Source organism: Pelobates fuscus, chromosome 1 (genome assembly GCF_036172605.1).
Source record: "Pelobates fuscus isolate aPelFus1 chromosome 1, aPelFus1.pri, whole genome shotgun sequence".
Classification (NCBI taxonomy): Eukaryota; Metazoa; Chordata; class Amphibia; order Anura; family Pelobatidae; genus Pelobates; species Pelobates fuscus.
The window spans coordinates 483,748,063-483,769,335 of record NC_086317.1 but is presented as its reverse complement, the minus strand read 5'-3'; positions in this window follow the sequence as shown (position 1 = coordinate 483,769,335).

Here is a 21,273-nt window from a genome sequence, read left to right as displayed (position 1 = left end):
GATAGTGTCTGAGTCCTCAAAAATCGAATGCAAAAAAGATAAAGTACCAGCGCTATTATATTCGTAAATTTTAGTACCACAATCTGTGAATGAATAATAAACCAGCTGCATATCACCATACTCCTATCTTATAATATAGAAATTGGAACAAGTGTGATGGTGAAGCACTATATTGATATATTGTGGAAACTCTGTATATGAGCACTATACGGTGCAGTATAGTGATAAATGTATATATATACCTTAGATAGGTGCCCTACTTAGGGATCCGAGTATTTATGTGTTGTTCTTTAAAACATAAGCAAAATACCATATCATAGTGCAGACTGTAAAACGTTTAAGAAATACAAATTAAAGTCAATTTCACAACTCACAATTTTTAGAGCTAGAAAGTTTAGCTCAATTTATGAGCTTTTTGGGGTCCGTAGAGGCGACCCTTTCCCTTCTTTGAATAGTTTTCTGGTTGTTCTTGTCCTATACAGTATCAGAAGAAAAAGCGCATATGGTGCAATATTGTAGTTCTCATGAATAATAGTGGTCTTTCCAATATAGTATAGGCCACAGGGACATTGTATTGGATATATTAAGATAGATAAAATAAATTGACCCTTTTAAAATCCTTCCCTGGTGGTCTATGGTGCAGCTGGTCAGATTTCCTGGTTTCCGAGCTATCCACCAGGGACCCTCCTAGACAATCCACCAAGGACCCCAAGGTTTCCACTTTCCAATACTGCTACTCCCACTTTGAGATCATCTATATTGATGAACTCTGTCAAGTTAATAATGCAATACTTCTCATAGAGATGCATTGGACACCTATAACTCATGCATGGCAATCGCTGGGGGACACAGAGACATGGAATTATTGGGGAATCCTGGGAGTACCAGAGACATGGGGAAACATGGAGATTCTGAGATACACATAGACAAAAGGACACACAGAGACATAGGGACACTGGGGGATCCTTGGAGACACTGAGACATGGGGATATTGAGAAACTAAGGGACACTGGGAGACATGGGGACACTGAGGCACTGGGAGACATGGGGGCACGGAGTCCCTAGGGGTTACTGGGAGACATGGGGACACTAGGAGACATGGGGACACTAAGGGAGCCTGAGACACTAGGGGACACTGGGAAACATGGGAACACTAGTGGACACTGGATCGAATGTGGGCACTGAGACACTGAGACACTAGGGGACACTGTGAGACATATGGAAACTGGGAGACGTAGGGACAGTAGGGGGCACTGGGAGAAATGGGAACACTGGGAGACATGGAGACACTACTGAGACACTGTGATATATAGGACACTGGGATACTGTCAGGATCGGGACAGGGATCCAACACGCAGAGTACAAACAGGTGGTAGGTACGTATACCGGACCTTAGAATGGCCGGACTTAACGTAAGGAGTAAGTAGAGAATGGTCTAGGGACAAGCCGAGGTCGAGGGAACGAGAGGACAGGTAAGCGAGAGACAAGCCGAGTCAAAGGGTAACAGAGATAAACAGGGTCAGAACCAAAGAGACAACTAGAATACAAGAGCACTGAGTGACTAGACAGGCTAGAACCACGACAGGGCAATGAGCAGATGCCGAAAGCCTTACTTTATACCTTGATTCTAGAGGGTAATCACGCCCCCGACGAGTCCTGATTAGTGCTCGGGACTTGACTGACAGGTCGACCCGGGTTGGCGTCATGACGTCGACTACTGAGCGTCGCGTCATATAAGGAAGTGGATCCCTCGCGGTCAGCTTGTAAATGGCCGAGAGGACCGCGAGGAACGGAAGAAACAACCCCTCTGGGAGGATAAACGTCTAAGTCTCTCACCTCCTCTGAGGTAGAGACTACAGGTACCCTGACAGATACATGGGGACACATGGAGACACTGCACTGTGAGACAGGGAGACAGTGGGAGCAATCACGCTATACAGCAGAATCAAACTGTAAGTAGTTTTTTTGGTGATTTTAAAGAATTTTCTGTTATTTCACTACTTGTGATTTACATCTTGTGATGTCACGCATGCATAATTAATTATGCACATTAGTATGGCTGGTATTTATTTCCAAGAAATAATGTTGTGGACAGAAGAATTAAACCAAAATAGCTATTTACTAATGTCTATTTATTCTGTGTTCACTATGTTAAAACTGGCTGCTAGAGTAAATATTCCCTTCCCCCTTTATGGTTCAGTCATTATTTCCTCTGCAAGTTTCTTGTTACACATTCTTGTGTTAATAGGTAGCCTCCTTTGCTAAACTCCTCCCCCACTTCCTTTGTGCCAATTCCACGTGCAACAAAATGGAGAATCACTGTTAAAGTAACAAAGAAACTACTCACTTCCCCTTTCTTCATGTATCCAAGCCAGAGCTGGAATATGGGGGGAAGAGCTCTGTAATGATGACATCACATCCTGTAGGGTGGGACCCTTTTTGAATGTTAACCAATTGTTGAATTGATATTGTATGTTTAAACTGTGACGTATTTTTGCTTTAAGAAGGAGACCCCCCTCTGGGGAATAAAGCATTCCTTAGTATTTCACTGATCAGAAACTTTGTCTCCGGTGTGAATTACTTCTAGGGAAAGCGTGCACGCATTCATCAATCAATTTGGAAGGTGTAGATAGACAAATAATCAAAGTTTTCTTTGATCCAAAACATTTGGCGCCCGAACAGGGACATTAAGGGTAGTTAATTCACTTGGAAAGCCGTATATACATTACAAGACGGGAGAACAAAAGGACTACCAGAGATTGGAAAAGGAGACTGATCAACTCTGGCTATGGTAAATGAGTTAATTACCTACCTATATTTTCCTTTCTTTGGATTTCGTTTATTCTCCGTGGCTTCACTACGGCTTCGTGTGAATGACGTCTTCAGACAGGTATATATATACCCATATGTCCCCTTATAGAACTGTATAAACCCTGTCACTTGTCTATCTACAGCCTAACTAAATCCAGAGTTTGAGTTTTTATGTGTGAAAGTGTCTGTTTGAGAATCTGTTTTGCTTTCTTTTGATTATTTGAGGTCGGGGTGTTGAAACCTGGCGTTTGTGGCCGGATTATATTAATTGATAATCCTGGCGTTGTTTTTATTTTGAGATCAGGGGGTTCATAAGACCACCCTGGCGGTTTTTTGGCCGGATTATATTAATATTTTAATATTAAATCCTGGCGTTTCTCTATTGTTTTTATTTTAAGTTCGGTTTTGGGAAATACCAAACTGGCGTAATCGGTTTTAGTTTGTTGAACTAATGAAAACAACAAACAAAGAGTTAAGTTGTTGTATGTGTGCTTGAATGTGAGTTTCTATGTGTATATGTACTGAGTTTATTTTAAGGAGTCTATTTTCAGCTGGCATTAATTTTAAAGAATTTGTGTGCTTTGGCATATATATATTGTGCTTTTGCATGTATACTGTTTTTTTGTTTGGTTTTTTTGGGGGGTATATGTTACTTGTTATATATTCTATCTGTGTCCTGTAGTTCTCCTATTCTATCTTTTGTCTTCAGGAGAGCTGTGCTTAGGCACTCACATGGTTAAATACTTTGTGCTGCTTGCAACTCACTTTCTCCTACTTCCCCCCTTTCCCCCCCCCTTCTGCCCCCTCCATTCCTTGGAGTCTGTGCTGCCAGATGTTAGTTTTTTTTTTTTTTTTGTTTGTTTTTTTTTTTGCATCACTCTGGGGGTTTTCTGTGCTCTGCTAGCTTGGTGTGACACTTTATGCAAGTTTCTTGCAAGTCTCTCTCTCTCTCTCTCTTTACGTCCCTCTTTCTCTCTCTTTCAGTCTCTCTCTCTTTCAGTCTCTCTCTCTCTCTCTCTCTCTCTCTTTGTCTCACTGTCTCTCTCTGTCTCTTTAAGTCCCTCTCTCTCTTTCAGTCTCTTTCTCTCTCTTTCAGTCTCTCTCTCTTTCAGTCTATTTCTGTCTCTTTCAGTCTCTTTCTGTCTCTTTCTCTCTCTTTCAGTCTCTCTCTCTCTCTTTCAGTCTCTCTCTCTCTCTTTCAGTCTCTCTCTCTCTGTCTCACTTTCTCTCTCTCTCACTCACTCTCTCACGCACTCTCTTCACTCTCTTTTGGTCAAGGGTCTGCTTGCTGTCTCTTTTCCCTGTTTCTCTCTATCCAGTTCTACTGTAGTTTATCAATGGGTCAGACTCATGTTAACCCCTCCCGTGGTCGGTTAGCCTGTGATCTTGTAAAGGAAAGAGCTGGGGACTTAGCTGTGGTCAAACTCCGGAAAATTATTAAACTGTGTAGTATTAATATGTCCCCCAGTGGCAGATTGCAGGCGGAAGACTGGAGAAAACTTTTAAACGACAAACATGGGATCTTGGTAGATCATGGGTTGAAGAAATCAGCTGATGCGTGGTATAAGGTTGCTTGTGTAATTAAGAAGGAGGGGTGGATTGAGGAGGAGATAGACCTAGAAGGAAAAAAAGTCTTTGTATATCATGAAAAAGGTTGTTTTGTTGAATCTGTTGCAGACGTTTCCAGCCCTCCTCCATATGATAAAGCCTGGCCTAAAAGGGAGGTGGCTCAACCTGCCTCTGGAGCGCCCCCACAGCCCATTCATGCTAGCTCCCTCTCTCCAGCCCCTGCTGCCTTGTACCCTGTTCTTAAAGCAGATGGTTCATGTTATTTTCCAACCCCCACTCCTTCTCCACTCCAAGTCTCAGTTCCCCCTTCCCTTCCTGTTTCTCTGCCTCCTCCTCCTCTCTTGCCCATCTCTGCAGCTACACCCTCTCTTTCGGCTCCTGTTGCTTCTGTCCACGCCCAATTCCTTTCACTTCTCCCTATAACTTCCGCCCTTACTTCTCCTGTGGAATCCTTCCCTTCTGCCCTTTCACTGACACCATTTCCTGTTTCTAACACACCCATCCCTTCCATGATGGTAACGTACCCTACCAACACCCCTGTGGTCTCTTCCCCCCCCCCTTCTGTATCCTCTTCCATTCCAACCCCTCTTATGGCTGCCCCCAGTGTATCTTTCCCTATTATGACTATTGGATCCACTGTTCCTACAGCATCAGGCTTTCCTCCTGCTGCGACCCCGGCAGCATCAGGTTATTATCCTGCAACCTCCACAGCTTCCTTAGCCACTTCTCCCCCTGCCTCGCAACTTGATTCGGTCCAAATTACTACTACAGTTAATCACCCTGCGACCAGTACTACAGCTGGTCTGATTCCCATTCTCACTGCCGATAGTAGTGTCCAAGAGGCGCAGCCTCCACAGACCACAACTAATCTACCCTCCAGTCCTATAGCAGGTGCTTGCGGTGCCCAGCATGATCAGGAGGGTGCCCCTTTGATGTATGTTACCTTCAATCCGTCCCAAGCTGCAACACTGGTACAATCACTTCCTGACCCTGAGAAACAGCCCATGCCCTTTTTCCGTCGGATTGTTCAGATCCGTAAAACTTACTCTGCAGCATGGCGCGATTTGTTTAGTCTGTGTGAAATTAAGGCAGGGGATGCTTACTGGCCCGTAATGGAAAGGAGCTTTGATGATGCCCGTCTCACTACGGATACAGATTTTCAGTCTGGTATCACATTTTGTGAACAACTCCGTGCATGGGCTCAAGATAAGTTGACTGATCAGGCTATTTCTATTGCTGATATTGTTCAAGAAAAATCAGAAACAGTTGAAAGATTTCATTCTAGGTTAACTCAAACCTTTTCTGATCTAGGTTTCAACACATGTAATAAGTCCCACACACAGATGCTGTCAGCTGCTTTCGTTGCAGGCCTTAAGGAACCCATAAGGAAAGGCCTGGTCCAGTCCCGTCCCGAATTCAGGATAATTCCCCTGGACACTCTCCTCCTGGTCGCTAAAGGCCTGGAGTCAATCCAATTGCCCCTGCAAAAGAAATCCAATCCTTTAATGTTTTCCTTATCTGACCCTGCAACTCATCTTGCCCCTGGCGGGTACCCTATTCCATCACCTCTGGACCCTTTCACAGCTCAGGCCCCAGGACCACCACTCAAAATGTGTTATCACTGTAGGCAACTAGGACATTTTAGGAATGAGTGTCCAAGTCTGCATGCACCTAGGCAGCGCACACATGCTCTACGGCCACCATATCCTGTGGCCGGTTATCCTCCTGCCCAGGCGCTTGGTTATCCGTTACCTGGTTCTCATTATTATCCTAATAACCTACCCTCTGCAACTTATCTGCCCACTAACAATCCAATGCCTAGACAACGACGCCCTACACAGCATGCTCAGCAACCATACTATCCAACTACACCTACACGTACATACCCTGGTCCAGACCAGTCTCATATTGATCTTGTCCAATAGGTAACAGGCAAACCTGTGTCCAATGCCCCTGTCATGGCAGTGTATACAGGGGATAAAGGGGGGCCCCTAGCTACAGTGGTCCTACCTGTGGAAGGCTGCCCAACCACCTTCTTAGTTGACACAGGCGCAGCCCGTAGCGTACTTAGAGCATGTGACCTGCCTGACGATTCCTTTCTCTCTAATATAGATGTTTCCTGTATAGGTGTTGATGGAACCCCTCGTAGCAACCCATTAACTAAGCCCTTACGGGTGGGTACTTTCCCAGATCTCCTTACTCGTTTTGTAGTGTCTTCCTCTTGTCCTCTTAATTTGTTAGGGGCTGATGTCCTGTCCCGCTTGCAAGCCTCCGTCTCCTTTACTCCAGATGGTAAGGTTCAGTTATTGACCCCTCTCTCCAGTGATGATACCTCAGCCCTTTGTTCTTTACCCCTCCTACTCCACATGGAGTCACCCCATGGGAATGCAAGGGTCCCAGATAATTCCCCCAGTGCGCTTGACAGAGTTCCTGTGCAACTGTGGTCTACTGGTCCCGATGATATTGGACGTCTTAAAGTTCCTCCGATACTTGTGCAGTTGCTCCAAGGTGCAAGTCTGCCCAGAAGACCACAATATCCATTGACTCCTGCTCAGTCCCTTTCTATCTCCAAACAAGTTGAAACTCTGCTGGCTGCGGGTGCTCTGGTTAAATGTGTATCGCCTTGTAATACTCCTTTGTTTCCAGTTAAGAAAAAGACCGAAAAGGGTGAGCCGGACAAGTACAGGATGGTTCAAGACCTCAGAGCAGTCAATGATGTTACCATCTTGGAAACCCCCATTGTTCCAAATCCTCATACTCTTCTATCCCAGGTCCCTCCATCAGCTAAATTCTTCACAGTGGTGGATTTGGCAAATGCCTACTTCAGCGTGCCTTTGCATCCCTCTTGCCAATACCTGTTCGCATTTACTCATGACCGCCAACAATACACCTGGACTGTAATGCCCCAGGGAGCACAAAATTCCCCAAGCCAGTTTGCAAGAGCCATGGCATACATCCTGGAACCATGGCAGAAATCACACACAGACGTGGTCCTCCTGCAATACGTGGACGATCTCCTTCTCTGTGCTGATGATCTCCCGACTGCAGAATGTACCTCTGAAGATTTCCTCTGTTTCCTGGCCGCCCAAGGTTGTAAAGCATCTAAGAAGAAATTGCAGTGGTGCCGACCATCGGTGATCTTTTTAGGGCATTGTCTTTCTCATGGCACCCGGCACCTTACTAGAGACAGAGTGCGGGGTATTACATCACTATGCCCTCCATCGGCTCATAAGTCCCTCCATGCCTTCCTGGGTCTTATCTCTTACTGCAGAGCCTGGATTCCTGAAGCCTCTACACTGTTGCAGCCGCTCTACGATGCCCTCAAAACTGAACCATTTGCTTTATCTCCTGAAGCCCTTACCAGCTTCTTCGCATTACGACGTGCTGTTGTTACTGCTCCTGCTCTGGGCCTTCCCAATTACGAGAAGCCCTTCAAGCTCTTTGTCTACGAAAAGATGGGCCATGCATCTGGTGTTCTCACTCAGTCTCATGGGTCTCGTCAACGTCCAATAGGGTATTACTCCTGCCAGTTGGATCCTGTGGCCAGAGGAGGACCCTCCTGTCTTCGGGCTGTATTTGCAGCAAGTGCTCTGCTGGACAAGACATGTGACATAATCCTTGGTCACAAGCTAACCATTCTCGCTCCACATGATATTTCTGCGATACTAAACCAAGTTCAACCTAAACATCTCTCTACTCAAAGACATCTTCGTCTCCAAACAACTTTAATGTTACCCGATAATGTCTCTTTACAGCGATGTTACACTTTGAATCCTGCCACTCTTCTGCCACTTCCCAAGGGGGGAGTACCACACTATTGGTACAGTCTGAACATAGATCCTGATGCCTTCCTTGATCTGGATGTCCATATGCCCACAGTACCACACGATGAACAGCCATCTCCTCTATGGCATTGTACTTTATGGTTCAGAGACGTGTCGGGGCCTGACCCTCAGTATGAAGAAGAACTGTTTCAATTGATTGAAGTACCTCTCACTTTGACAGACATATACTGTGATACAAAAGGTAACACTGTAGTTTTAGTCCAATTACCCACAGAAGTGACTCATATGTACCACCATTGGGAGATGGCAGTTCCTCATGTCTCTATTACTAAATCTCCAAATATCTCATGGAAGGAACTTGGTCCATTAGCCAAAGCATGGAGTGCAACAGATCAAGACCAACTTTCTGCAGAAGGTGTTACCAAACGAACTGTGAATTGTAAGACTACTGGTTACCCACAGTATCACACAGAAATATGTGAAGATGCCCCTCCCAAAGATTCTGACCCAGACATCCCCCATGATTGTTTTGAACAGATGAAGATGGAAACAACCCATCTTCCTACAGTACATGAAACGGCTCTGCCAGATCCTGACTGCACACTGTTTGTGGATGGCTCCAGATTTGCAGATGAACAAGGAAGATACCACACTGGATTTGCAGTGACCACAGTAGATCAGGTACTTCAAGCATCCCCACTTCCTGCGTCTATGTCTGCTCAAGAAGCTGAACTAAAAGCCCTCACTGTAGCATGCCAAATGTTTGAAGGGAAGCGTGTTAATATTTATACCGATTCAAGATATGCCCTGGGCGTAGCACATGATTTTGGATTAATATGGAAAACAAGAGGTTTTCTAACAGCAACCGGTACACCAGTTAAACATGGTACAGCTATCAAGGAATTGATGGATGCTTTACTCCTTCCTGAAGAAGTGGCCATACTGAAAGTAAAGGCCCATGGAAGACGGAATTCGGAAGAAACATGTGGCAATCATAAAGCTGACCAAGCTGCCAAAGATGCTGCATGTCAATCAAGGGAAGTGGACAGAAAAGTGTCCGGTGAGGAAATTACTATTTTTCCCATGCAAACCTTACCTACGGACCTCAAGTTTTTGAAGGAACAGCAAGCAGCTGTAAGTCTCGAAGAAAAGCAAAGCTGGAAACAGAAGGGAGCGACCTTACAGGATGGAGTATATACTAGTAATCTCAAATTTTGTCTGCCTAAATGTATGTATCCGGCTGTGGTTCAATGGGCCCACGGAGCAGCGCACTTGTCTAAGACCCTCATGAACTCTTTAATTGCTAAATATTTCGAAGCACCAGGTATTACCACTCTGACTAAAAACTACTGTAAGTCTTGTGCTATCTGTGCCAAGTGCAATCCGGGAAAATTGGAGAAAGTTTTCCCCAAACATCTGGCGAAGCCACACTACCCATTCCAGAGAGTCCAAATTGACCATATTCAGATGCCAAAGAGTGGCCGGTATGAATATGCCCTAGTTATGGTGGACATGTTCTCAGGATGGCCAGAAGCTTTCCCGGTTACTAATATGACCGCCAAGACCACTGCCAAGCGGTTGCTCACTGAAATTGTCTGTAGATATGGAGTTCCTGAAGTGATTGAAAGTGACCAGGGCCCGGCTTTTACAGCACTAGTAACTAAGGAAGTCTGGGCAGCACTAGGGGTGACCCTTGCATTTCACACACCCTATCACCCACAAAGTAGTGGTAAGGTAGAACGTATGAATGGCACCTTAAAAGCCAGAATGCTTAAGATGGCCCAAGAAACTAACCTACCCTGGCCAGAGAGTCTCCCCATAGCTCTATTTAGTGTCAGGTACACACCAAGAGGGAAGTTTAACCTGTCTCCCTATGAGATTTTGTTTGGTTCAGCCCCTAGGTTAGGTTGTTACTTTCCTCAACAACTCCAACTGCAATCAGATGTTATGGTTAATTATGTGACTGCTCTTTCCCAAGTTTTAAACAAGATACATGCCCAAGTGTTTTCTTCCATTCCAGATCCAGAGTCTGATACAGGCACACACAAGTTGCTCCCTGGTGATTGGGTTCTGGTTAAGAAGTTCGTGAGAAAACATACCCTTGAACCCAGATATGATGGTCCGTTCCAAGTCCTTCTAACCACAACTACCTCAGTTAAATTGGCTGGAAAGAACTCTTGGATACACGCTTCACACTGCAAGAAAGTTCCAGCTCCAGAGGAACCAGATCCTGTTATAACATGAATTTTGTGTATTTGTTCTTGCTGCTAGGTCTGATAAAGGCCCAACAAGTCGCTATAACCAAAGACAATCATGTTTATACATTTTGGTACAATTCCTCTAATACACGGGTAGCCACATTTGCATTTGATTATTGTGATATCGTAAACTGTACTTTTCCACCAGCGTTGTTGTCAACAGTGTACAAAGATATACCTAACATTAAGGACCCATACATATGTGTGACTAATGACTACTGGGGATATGAGTGTAGTTCATGGAAGGCAGCAGGGTGGAATACAGGGCCAGCCTGGGGCTATAGACCACAAAGTGCCTTAGACAGATTAGATAAAAATGGGGAGTCCTTACTGAAAAGAATGACGTTCAGGAAACCAGGGGGGGCGACACCTATGAAACTAGCCTTAAACATAGAACACCCCAGTCCTGGAGATGCTGGACAATATGTAATGGGAATGTACTGGAAGGGAGGAGGTTCATACAATAAACAGGGGACCTTTTACTTACAGGACATGTATGACTCACCTGAATGGGTAGGAGCCACACACATGACTATTAATCCTCTTAAGCCACATATCAAAACTCTAAAAGAGATGATAGCTATAGCTAACCCCACGTATGAGGACACTATGGCTGTAGAGACGGGTTTCTCTGACACTAACTTATGGCTTGAGTGGATGAAATATAATGCTAACAAACACAACAGATCTAACTGCTATGTCTGTGGAGGAGCGAGGCCTCACTTAGGTACTGTCCCTTTGAACATACCTCCGGAGATAGAGATGTGTTTCCTAAGTCTCTATACTATACTTAAAACCAACCGGACGGAATGTGGATCATGGATAAAGGAATACCCAGTTGTCCTTAAAGATGTCAAGCCAGATAAAGGTATCACCATATATCCAGGGAACTACACTTGTTATGGTATATATGATGGGGTAGGCCAATTCTTTGGTAATTTCACTGGTAAGTACTGTGCCACATATAGCCCAATTCCAGTTGCCTTTATCCAACAACACATAAGATCCCTTGGAGATATATATTGGATTTGTGGGGATATGCAGATTAGAACCAGATTGGAAGGCGTATGGTGGGGAGAATGTGCTCTAGCTAAGGTAATTATGCCTATACACATAATCTCTGACGGACACCAAGATACCCCAGGTACGTTACACCAATACTCTAGAATAAAGAGAGATACTCCTGTAAAAGGCAGTTTTGATCCCCATATTTATATAGATACCATAGGAGTGCCAAGGGGGGTGCCAAATGAATTTAAAGCAAGAGATGAAGTGTCCGCAGGGTTTGAATCTATTTTTCCAATCATCACGGCCAATAAAAATTTAAATTGGATTAATTACATCTATTATAACCAACAACGTTTTGTAAATTATACAAGAGATGCCCTCCAGGGTTTGGCGGAACAATTACAAGCTACTTCCCAGATGACCTTCCAGAATAGACTGGCCTTAGACATGATTCTGGCAGAGAAAGGGGGAGTATGTAAAATACTCCCAGACACCATGACATGCTGTACCTATATCCCAGATAATACAGGCCCTAATGGTAAGGTAACGTTGGCAATAGAAAAGTTAAAAAGTTTATCCAACGAACTGAAAAGGAATTCTGGGGCCACAGATCCATGGGAAAGATGGTTTGGATGGATGTCTGGATGGCAAGGTGCTCTGGCCCAAATAGGTGTTGCCATTTTAATAACGATACTCATCCTCGCTCTTCTTGTTTGTTGTGTATTACCTTGTCTTAAGAAATGCCTACAAAAGACAGTTGATCAGACAGTCGACCAGACCACCCCGACCTTCCTTCACCAAGAGATTGATGACATAGACCGTGATACACCACATACACCCTTACAGTCCCACCGCACTAAATCAATAGCTACTTCTTCTTAAGGACATTCAGGGATAGCGTCTGTCTCTACGGGCATAAGTCTGGCGCGGAAGAAGTAGTGGACAAGCTGCTATGGGTAACCCGCACAGTGAAGCGTTCGAGGCCTGTTCAGACAGATGTGCAAGATAGCCTTTTGTTATTTTTCTATAGGGACAGTATTAGAGTTAGAGATAGTAGTTATTAGTAAAATAGCCATTTTAAGGGGGGACTGTTGTGGACAGAAGAATTAAACCAAAATAGCTATTTACTAATGTCTATTTATTCTGTGTTCACTATGTTAAAACTGGCTGCTAGAGTAAATATTCCCTTCCCCCTTTATGGTTCAGTCATTATTTCCTCTGCAAGTTTCTTGTTACACATTCTTGTGTTAATAGGTAGCCTCCTTTGCTAAACTCCTCCCCCACTTCCTTTGTGCCAATTCCACGTGCAACAAAATGGAGAATCACTGTTAAAGTAACAAAGAAACTACTCACTTCCCCTTTCTTCATGTATCCAAGCCAGAGCTGGAATATGGGGGGAAGAGCTCTGTAATGATGACATCACATCCTGTAGGGTGGGACCCTTTTTGAATGTTAACCAATTGTTGAATTGATATTGTATGTTTAAACTGTGACGTATTTTTGCTTTAAGAAGGAGACCCCCCTCTGGGGAATAAAGCATTCCTTAGTATTTCACTGATCAGAAACTTTGTCTCCGGTGTGAATTACTTCTAGGGAAAGCGTGCACGCATTCATCAATCAATTTGGAAGGTGTAGATAGACAAATAATCAAAGTTTTCTTTGATCCAAAACAATAATACCTCCCCTCTGGCGGACGAACTAGGTGGCATGTATGCCATTTACCTCACACTGAGATAAGTAAGGTACATGTGACAGGATTAGGGGGTTAATGTGACAGGGTGAGTGAAGCATGGCTGGGGTGATTGTGACAGTATTGCAGGGCTTCATGTAACAGGGTAAAGGGGGAATAGTGTGACAGGGCTGAGAGTTGAGAAGAAAAGGTGAGTGACAGGATTGGAGGGGTTAATGTGATAGTGTGAGTGTGGCAGAGCAAGTGAAGGTGAGTGCGACTGTCATGGGTTTGAGGTGAATGGACTCGGTATGCAGAGATTTTATACGGACACAGCAAATGAGTATAATGAAAAAGTCCCAAACGAAAAATAAGGCAATATCTTCATAAGAAATAAAAGCCCTTAAGGTAAAATAAACAAAGTCTTTTACCAGAGTTTCAGCACTGGGCAAATTATGGAAAGCGTGATTGAAGTTGTAGCAGAATTGCAGGAGTTAAACCAAAGGTGGAACAGAGTTATAGGGGTTAAACAAAGCAGAATTCAGGCAGATAAGAGTTGATTCTGGAAATCCACAGGTGAGGGAGATCAAATTACTTCAGGCAGGATCTGGCTCTGTACTCTAGGGAAACAACAAAACAACTGAGCACAGACCCTAGGGTGGTCTGTGCTTAAATAGGGACAAAATAATGGGCGATCTCCCATTAGAAGGGGTATAAGGGCCTATACAAGTGGAAGGCTCCTCTGGGTAACTAGGTGTCCACACCTCTCTATGTGGGTGGGACGCAATGTCCATTTGTTAACTGAAAGCCACTGTTCCCTACACTGCTACCAGGAAAACCTGCATGGGTTCCCAAGGGTTCTGATAGCCTGAGGAGATCCTAGGGCAGTGTGAGGTAAATGGCATACATGCCACCTAGTTCGTCCGCCAGAGGGGAGGTATGCTGACGGATGGGCAGAGTGTGTGTCCCTCCCCTGGCCCTGGGAGTGGAGGAGATAGACAATGGTGTGCCGCGGAGGTGTGGAGGAGAAAGCGGCCACCAGGACATCGGTGAAGCGCATCCCTCACTACCAGGATGTCAAGAAACACTTGGCATCCGGTGAGTAAGTGAGTGAGATGCTCCTAAATCTCTCGGCGTGCGTGACAGCGACATGGTTGCAGGGGGTGAGTGTGACGGGGTCAGGAGGAGTTAATGTGAGTGTGGCGGGATGAAGGGCAGTGACAGTGTCTGGGGGGGTGACAGAGTGTGTGCGAGGTGACAGTGTCTGTGGAGAGGGTGACAGAGTGTGGGCGAGGTGACAGAGGGTGTTGGGGGTGGCAGTGTGTGGAGGGGTGACACTGTCCAGTGGTGGGTGACAGTTTCCAGTGGTGGGTCACAGTGTATGTGAAGGGTGACAGAGTGTGTGGAGGGTGTGACAGAGGATGTGGGGGTGAAAGAGAATGTGGGTGATAGAGTGTAGAGAGAGTGCAACAGTGTGTGTGGAGGGGGTGACAGTGTGTGTAGAAGGGTGACAGTGTGTGTGTGGGTAGTGCCACTGTCTAGAAGGTGTTGACAGTATGTGGAGGGGGTGACAGAGGGTGAGGGGGCTGACAGTCTGTGTGCAGCATGTGACAGTGTGTGGAGGTGGTGACAGGGTGTATGGACAGGGTGACAGAGTCTACTGTAAAAAATACCTTTTCCCCCCATCTTAAACGATTCCCCGTCGGTCTGGTGGATTCACTCATTGGCGGTCCAGGGGAGTCACCCCCATGTAATCTGCTCGGATGGCTACCCGTTCTGCAACTCTGCTGCATGCAAAGTGGCAGACTCCATGGTAAGTGTCTCCAGAAGTGTCAGAGCATTGCTCTGATGGAACAAGAGAAAAGAGTAAGCACTTAATAACAAGTGGGGCAGCAACCCTATAAGGGAATCCCTCAGAGACCCTTAGGATACAATAAAAAAAGGGAGATAAGGGCTGCGCCAGAGAGACCTTATAACATACAGTAATCAGAATAAAAGGTAGTCCAAATAAAAGAGTCGTAACTGGAATGATCTAATTAAGATCAGATAGTCTATAAGGTGCTTGATTAGGAACAATGTCCTCGCTGTCCTTGCCCGGGCAGATCCACTCATATGAAAAGATAAAACAAATAGAGAACCAAATAGTGTAATATGCCCAGTCTGAAATAGCAGATAATAAAAAATGGTAATAAAATCACATATATTAGAGTTATAGCTAGCTCTAGTATGCAGCGGTACAATCACCGCTTTTGGGATATGGGATAGACTTCCTCCGTCAGGGGTATGTTCAACACTCAAAAGAGAAGAGTAAAAGGAGACAACCAATAGTGCTCACAGGATAAAACAAAGGTATATCAAATATATATATATATATATAAAATGGTACTCACAAGAGAGGAGCAGACCAACTGCTCCTTGATAATAGCATTGGTGGTATGATCCCTGTTACAAATCGCTATTTGTAACTGGCCCTTTAAATGGAAAATTGCCCTGCTTCCCTGGATTGTGGAGAAGCCTATTTGCCAGCCTCCTTCCTTATGACTATGGCCCTGTGTGAGCGGTGATACCCCAGATAGCTATGCCATGGAGCCTATTCATATAATGAAAGACTATGGGAAAGACTTTAGCTCCATGGCAATTGAACTGTGTGAATAGGATCTGCGCGCTATTCGGTAGTTGTGTGCGCTCAGATCCCAGCTATCTGGGGATATGTGAAATGTCTGGGTGTGTCCTGTATGTGCACAACCGTAATAAAAACCAGCACCTCAGACCTCTTCTGACCCTCTAACTTGCAACCTTGACTCATGTTTGTAGGGGACAGCTATAATCACTACAGGGATTGCTATGCTCTTCATACTCCCTTAGCTACTGAGCTCTTGTAAGAGCTCTTGTTCCTGATCCTGCTTCGCTCTACAGAAGGAAGAGGTTCACCTACTGGAGCCTGGTCGTAGGTCCAGGGCGCAGAGCAGACGGCGAGATACCAGCCCAGCAGTGGTGGTTCGTAGAGTCTGCATTACTTATGGGGGCTACGCAGTAGTTATGGTGTCTACGGTGCTGATGATCCTTTGGTGAGCGCTAGGAGCATCCTTTCTACGGTCCAACTTCCAGCCAGCCTGGAGGCAACCGTAACAATCCCCACCTAGGATTACTTGTGCCAATTATTTTTTATACACTTTATACTGTTTTTACGTTTTACCTGGCATTTTATCATTCTGGACTCCAAGTAAGCTTAGGTGGGAATCATACCACTAACGCTATAATTAAGGAGCAGTTGGTCTGCTCCTCTCTTCCGAGTCTTTGTTTTATCCTGTGAACACTATTGGTTGTCTCATTTTACTCTTCTCTTTTGAGTGTTGAACATACCCCTGACGGAGGAAGTCTATCCCATATCCCATAAGCGGGGATTGTACCACTGTACGCTCTTCATACTAGAGCTAGCTATAGCTCTAATATATGTGAGTTTATTACCATCTTTTTATTATTGCTATATTAGACTGGACATATTACACTATTTGGATCTATATTTGTTTTATCTTTTCATATGAGTGGATCTGCCCGGGCAAGGCCAGTGAGGACATTGTTCCTGACCAAGCACCTTATAGACTATCTGATCTTAATCAGATCATTCCAGTTAAGACTTTTTATTCTGATTACTGTATGTTATAAGGTCTCTTTGGCGCAGGCCTTATCTCCCTTTTTTTCATTGCTCTGAAGGGCTGGAGATCGCAAGATACTTCAGTCTGCAGCTCTGCACCTGGTGGAGCTGCAGAGTGGAGGCACTGGGCTCACTGTCAAGTAGATTAAGCAGAAGGGCCCCATTGGCGACACACAGGACAAGCCGCCGCCCCCCCTCATGGTGTGGGACCCTTGGTCATAGACCGAGAACCCGACAGGTTAATGTGCCCTATGGTGATTTAGGTGGCCGCAAGTCTCACTAAGCACTAGGCAATTAGATAGCAACCTCGTCTGAAGTTGTAAAGGTTAGTTCTGAATGTTGTGGGCAGTCTTTCCAAAATCCTACAGCACTAACAGCTCTCTACCATACCCCTAACTACTACCCAAGAAAAAAAAATCAACTAAAGGAGAAAGTGAAACATAACCACCATGAAAACGCAAAATAACAAAAAACACACAAATGCCCAATGTGTGTTTCGGTGCAATCACTACATCTTTAACCAGGGCTTCTCAATGTCTCGAGTGGGCCCATTTTTTATGTAATCTTGATATATCCCAAACGCCGTTTTCATTAATTCTTTCTATCCACAGGACCTCTTTTATGATACCTCATCTCATACAAGCTTCCCATTCTCCCCCTGACAATTTACATATTTTATCTTTGGCTGGGATAGAGGGACTCCATCTTGATCTCTAATGCTAAATGTAGGTGCTTTCCTCCTGGTATGTATTGTGGTCACTCACACATTTTAGGGGCAGGAGCTCTGAGCTTTAAGGCAATAAGGGGGAAAGTTGATTTTGGGTTGAAAGGCAGACAGAGCAGCATCTTCTAGCTATTAGACAAGTCTATGAAACAGATATTACAAACATAATTAGTTTAATACAACACACCTTCTGTATTTTAAATAACATCTTATTTTATATGTAACCTCCAGTAATCAAGCTTATAAAAGATGTTCCTTAGCCATTACATTGTCAAACTCTTCACACTGACACTTGTTAAAGGGATACTACTAGCACTATCGTCATTTGAACTAATTGATTTGGTTATAATGCCTGGACTACCTGGAGTCCCCAGTGCTGTCCCTCCACTCAGTACTGCCTGTAACATCTCACCACAAAAACAGTGCAGTAAAAGGTTTCCTGATTCCATACGGTCTCCCCCAAATCATCCAACATTGATTAGCACACTCCATATTTATCAGCCTATTGACCTATCAACGCTAATTAAAACACCCAAAGAACTGTAACTTAATTCCCATTTCCCATCTTAAATATCTGTTTGTGTTTCATCGTCACAGACAAATATTTTGTTATGTCTGGATGTTGTCGTTGTTTAGAAAGTTTGGGTGACAAAACATATTGCTGTCATAGAAGAAGCGAATTCATTTAAACAATTCACATAATGAGCAATTACTTTCTCCACCCATAATGTTTCATCAGCAGATTTAACAAGCCATGTTCGCCCAGTGGGATTGGGTTAATTAGGATAAATTTCCTATAAAATCATACAGAGCTGGGAGGATACAGAAAACAGCAAGGAACATGAGAAATTGCAGCACAGCATTGACTTTTAATCTGTAAGTAACGTTTTGCTCTGTGATGAAGTTTTGCTCTGTTACATACACATATTATATTGCTATCAATGGGAAATGAGGCTAAGAAAGCAAGGATTTAAAAAGATTATTAAATAGAAATAATTTAGAATCTTAATTCTCCTGTTCTCAGCACTTACAAAGAGAGGTTTCCATTTTATTGCTCCAGGGGGTCCAGGTATGAGACTGGCACTAAAGCCTCAATTTAATATTTTTGGATAAAACTTTCAAACTATTTCATATTTTTGGATACACTTTTCAAATGATTTATTATTTTAAAAAATATGTTAATATTAATGTATTTGCATATATGATTATTTTTTTGTATTTTAATGTTTTAAAAAATATATTTTAATAGTTTAGCTAAAAATATTAACTCCTTTGAAAGCTTATCCAAAAATATTAAATCGAGGCCTAAGTGCATAGCACATTTTTTATTTCAAACATAAAAACAGCAGGACACTTGTCACATGACATACGTGAATTACATTATTATCATTTTATGGTTAGATTTTATGTATAAAGTCAGATATACAGTATATACAGTGACATAGAAAGGACTGCAGTGATTCATAGAGACTGGATTCTGCTATAGTAATACAGTCTGTTACTATTGACAAAGTGTGATAACTCGGTCATCATATCTGGACAGATAATGGAAATATTGGCAACGTTTACACACTGTCTTTCTCAAACCAAGTGGCCTGAGAAAGACTATTCATCTGTTGAAATGTTGCCAATTCATGTTTCATAGCTGAAAAAAATCATGATACCACATTACTGTGTGCTGGGGTGTCTGTTATTATATGAAAATGGTTTGACAAAGTGGAAGGACTGCACCATAGCCACTAAAATAAGCTGTAACAATACAATGAGCTGCAGTGGTTATGGTGCATGATATATCAAACTGTGTACTTTAGCTTCATAATAGAACTACTGGATAGAACAGAACGTTATCAATCATTTCATTCTTATTATCAGGCAAATCAGTTCCACAGAATGAACAACTTATGTTCCCATCCCATGCCAAGGAATGACGTACAAAATAAAAATAAATACCTCAACAATTCAATACCCCAACTCCTTCAGCCATTCTGTTACCCCTTAATAATCAGGGCCAATGGTGATTGGGGGATTTAAATATAAAAATAAAGAGTAAATTATCAACAGACTGTCCAGAATGTAAGAAATATGACCTCATACAAAGTATTACATTAACATTATAAATCAAATTCCCGTATCATTTCCAACTTTTGTCTTTTTTTTTTTATCTCCGCAGTAATGTCCTCCAATTGGCAGATGGGTTATTAGATTACCACTAGCCTTATCACAGAGATTGAAATCAGTGAATGCTGTTATCACTGCTGTTTTTTGATGCTGCTTCTACAGGTATATTGTCTAGTTTCCATCATACGTATCAGTCTGTCAATGCAAAAGCCAGTAAGGCTACAAATGTATTAATTCATTCAGTGGGTGAAAATATCATTTTGCCATTTATAAATCAATGGGAAGAACCCCCGCCTTGAATATATGGAGCAATTTCAGGCATTGTTATACGAAATAAATGATAGAATTGGAACATGTGCAGTGGTAGCTTGAAAAAATAAGGGTCTAACAGTTTAGTAATAAATAAAGGAATGATAATTTGTATTTGTTCATAATAGTAAATGTATCGCATAGGGGATATAGTATTTTATACAGTGATATGACGTATTTCCAGGTCCAATACAAACAGCTGATGTCCTGTTTAATAACTAGACTACACAAAGAAGAAGAGACCCCCTACTTTATGTAAAAACAAGAGATTTCACCTACAACAGGGAACATATGCTATCAACTAGATGATAGTCTCTGCATCTGAAGCTTGTTTAATTAGATATATGAGATGTATTTTAAAAAGTCTAGAACGATTTTGTGGGATTATGATATGGACAATGTGGGGCATATTTTATGGATATTGTTAGCAAGTCAATCAAATGATAAATCTTTCATTTATATTTAGCTTTTCAGCACAATTGTAGATCTTAGACATTTGCCGGCTGATTCGGGTCTCTGAGTAGTTTATCTAAAGCTTTGATTTTTTTTTTAACTGTGTGTAGATAGCACAGACTATTTAGGGTTAGCAAAATGAGAGATTTGTGAACAGATGTAATTTGATTACCCGGATCATTTTTGCAAACAGTGTTACTAGGTAACTATTTAGTGGCAGCCAGATTAACAGCGTTTTATATATTTCCATGTTTTGATATATTTAATAAGTAACTTTGCAAAAGGTAGAGGTTTCAAATTTAAGTTTTTTGACCCGTGAATAAAATACCAGGAGATCCAGCTTCCTCAATAATCACCACCGATATTTAACTTATTTTAATTCCATTCCAGTTTATATCTACAGGGTGAGCCAAAATTCACAGTAGGGATTGAGGAGTCAATAACTTTTTATTAATGAACCAATTTTAATGATATTACATACAATTAATGCTCAATGTACGGAGATTTGTTGGACTAAGTATGGGAGATGACATCTTTGAAATGAGCTCCATTTGCTGCAACGCAAAGTCCGACTATTTCGATTGCATTGCTCATAACATTCGTTTTTTGATGAACTAATGCTCAAATTTCTGCACGGCTATTCTCCTTGAGCTGCTTAGGTGAATGCGGTTTGTTCATCCGCTCCTTCACATATACCCACAGGAAGTAAACGGGGACTGAAAAATTGGGTGAATGTGGTTGCCAATTAATGTGGGAATTTATTGAAATTATTCATTTACTAAGCAGTTGTGTCAGTAGGTCCATTGTGGTCCTGGCTGTATGGGCAGTAGCCCCATCCAACCCAGCCCGTTGGCACTGATGAATTAACAGTGGATTTTCTGTACTAAAAAAATAAATAAAAAACTGTTTTGCTT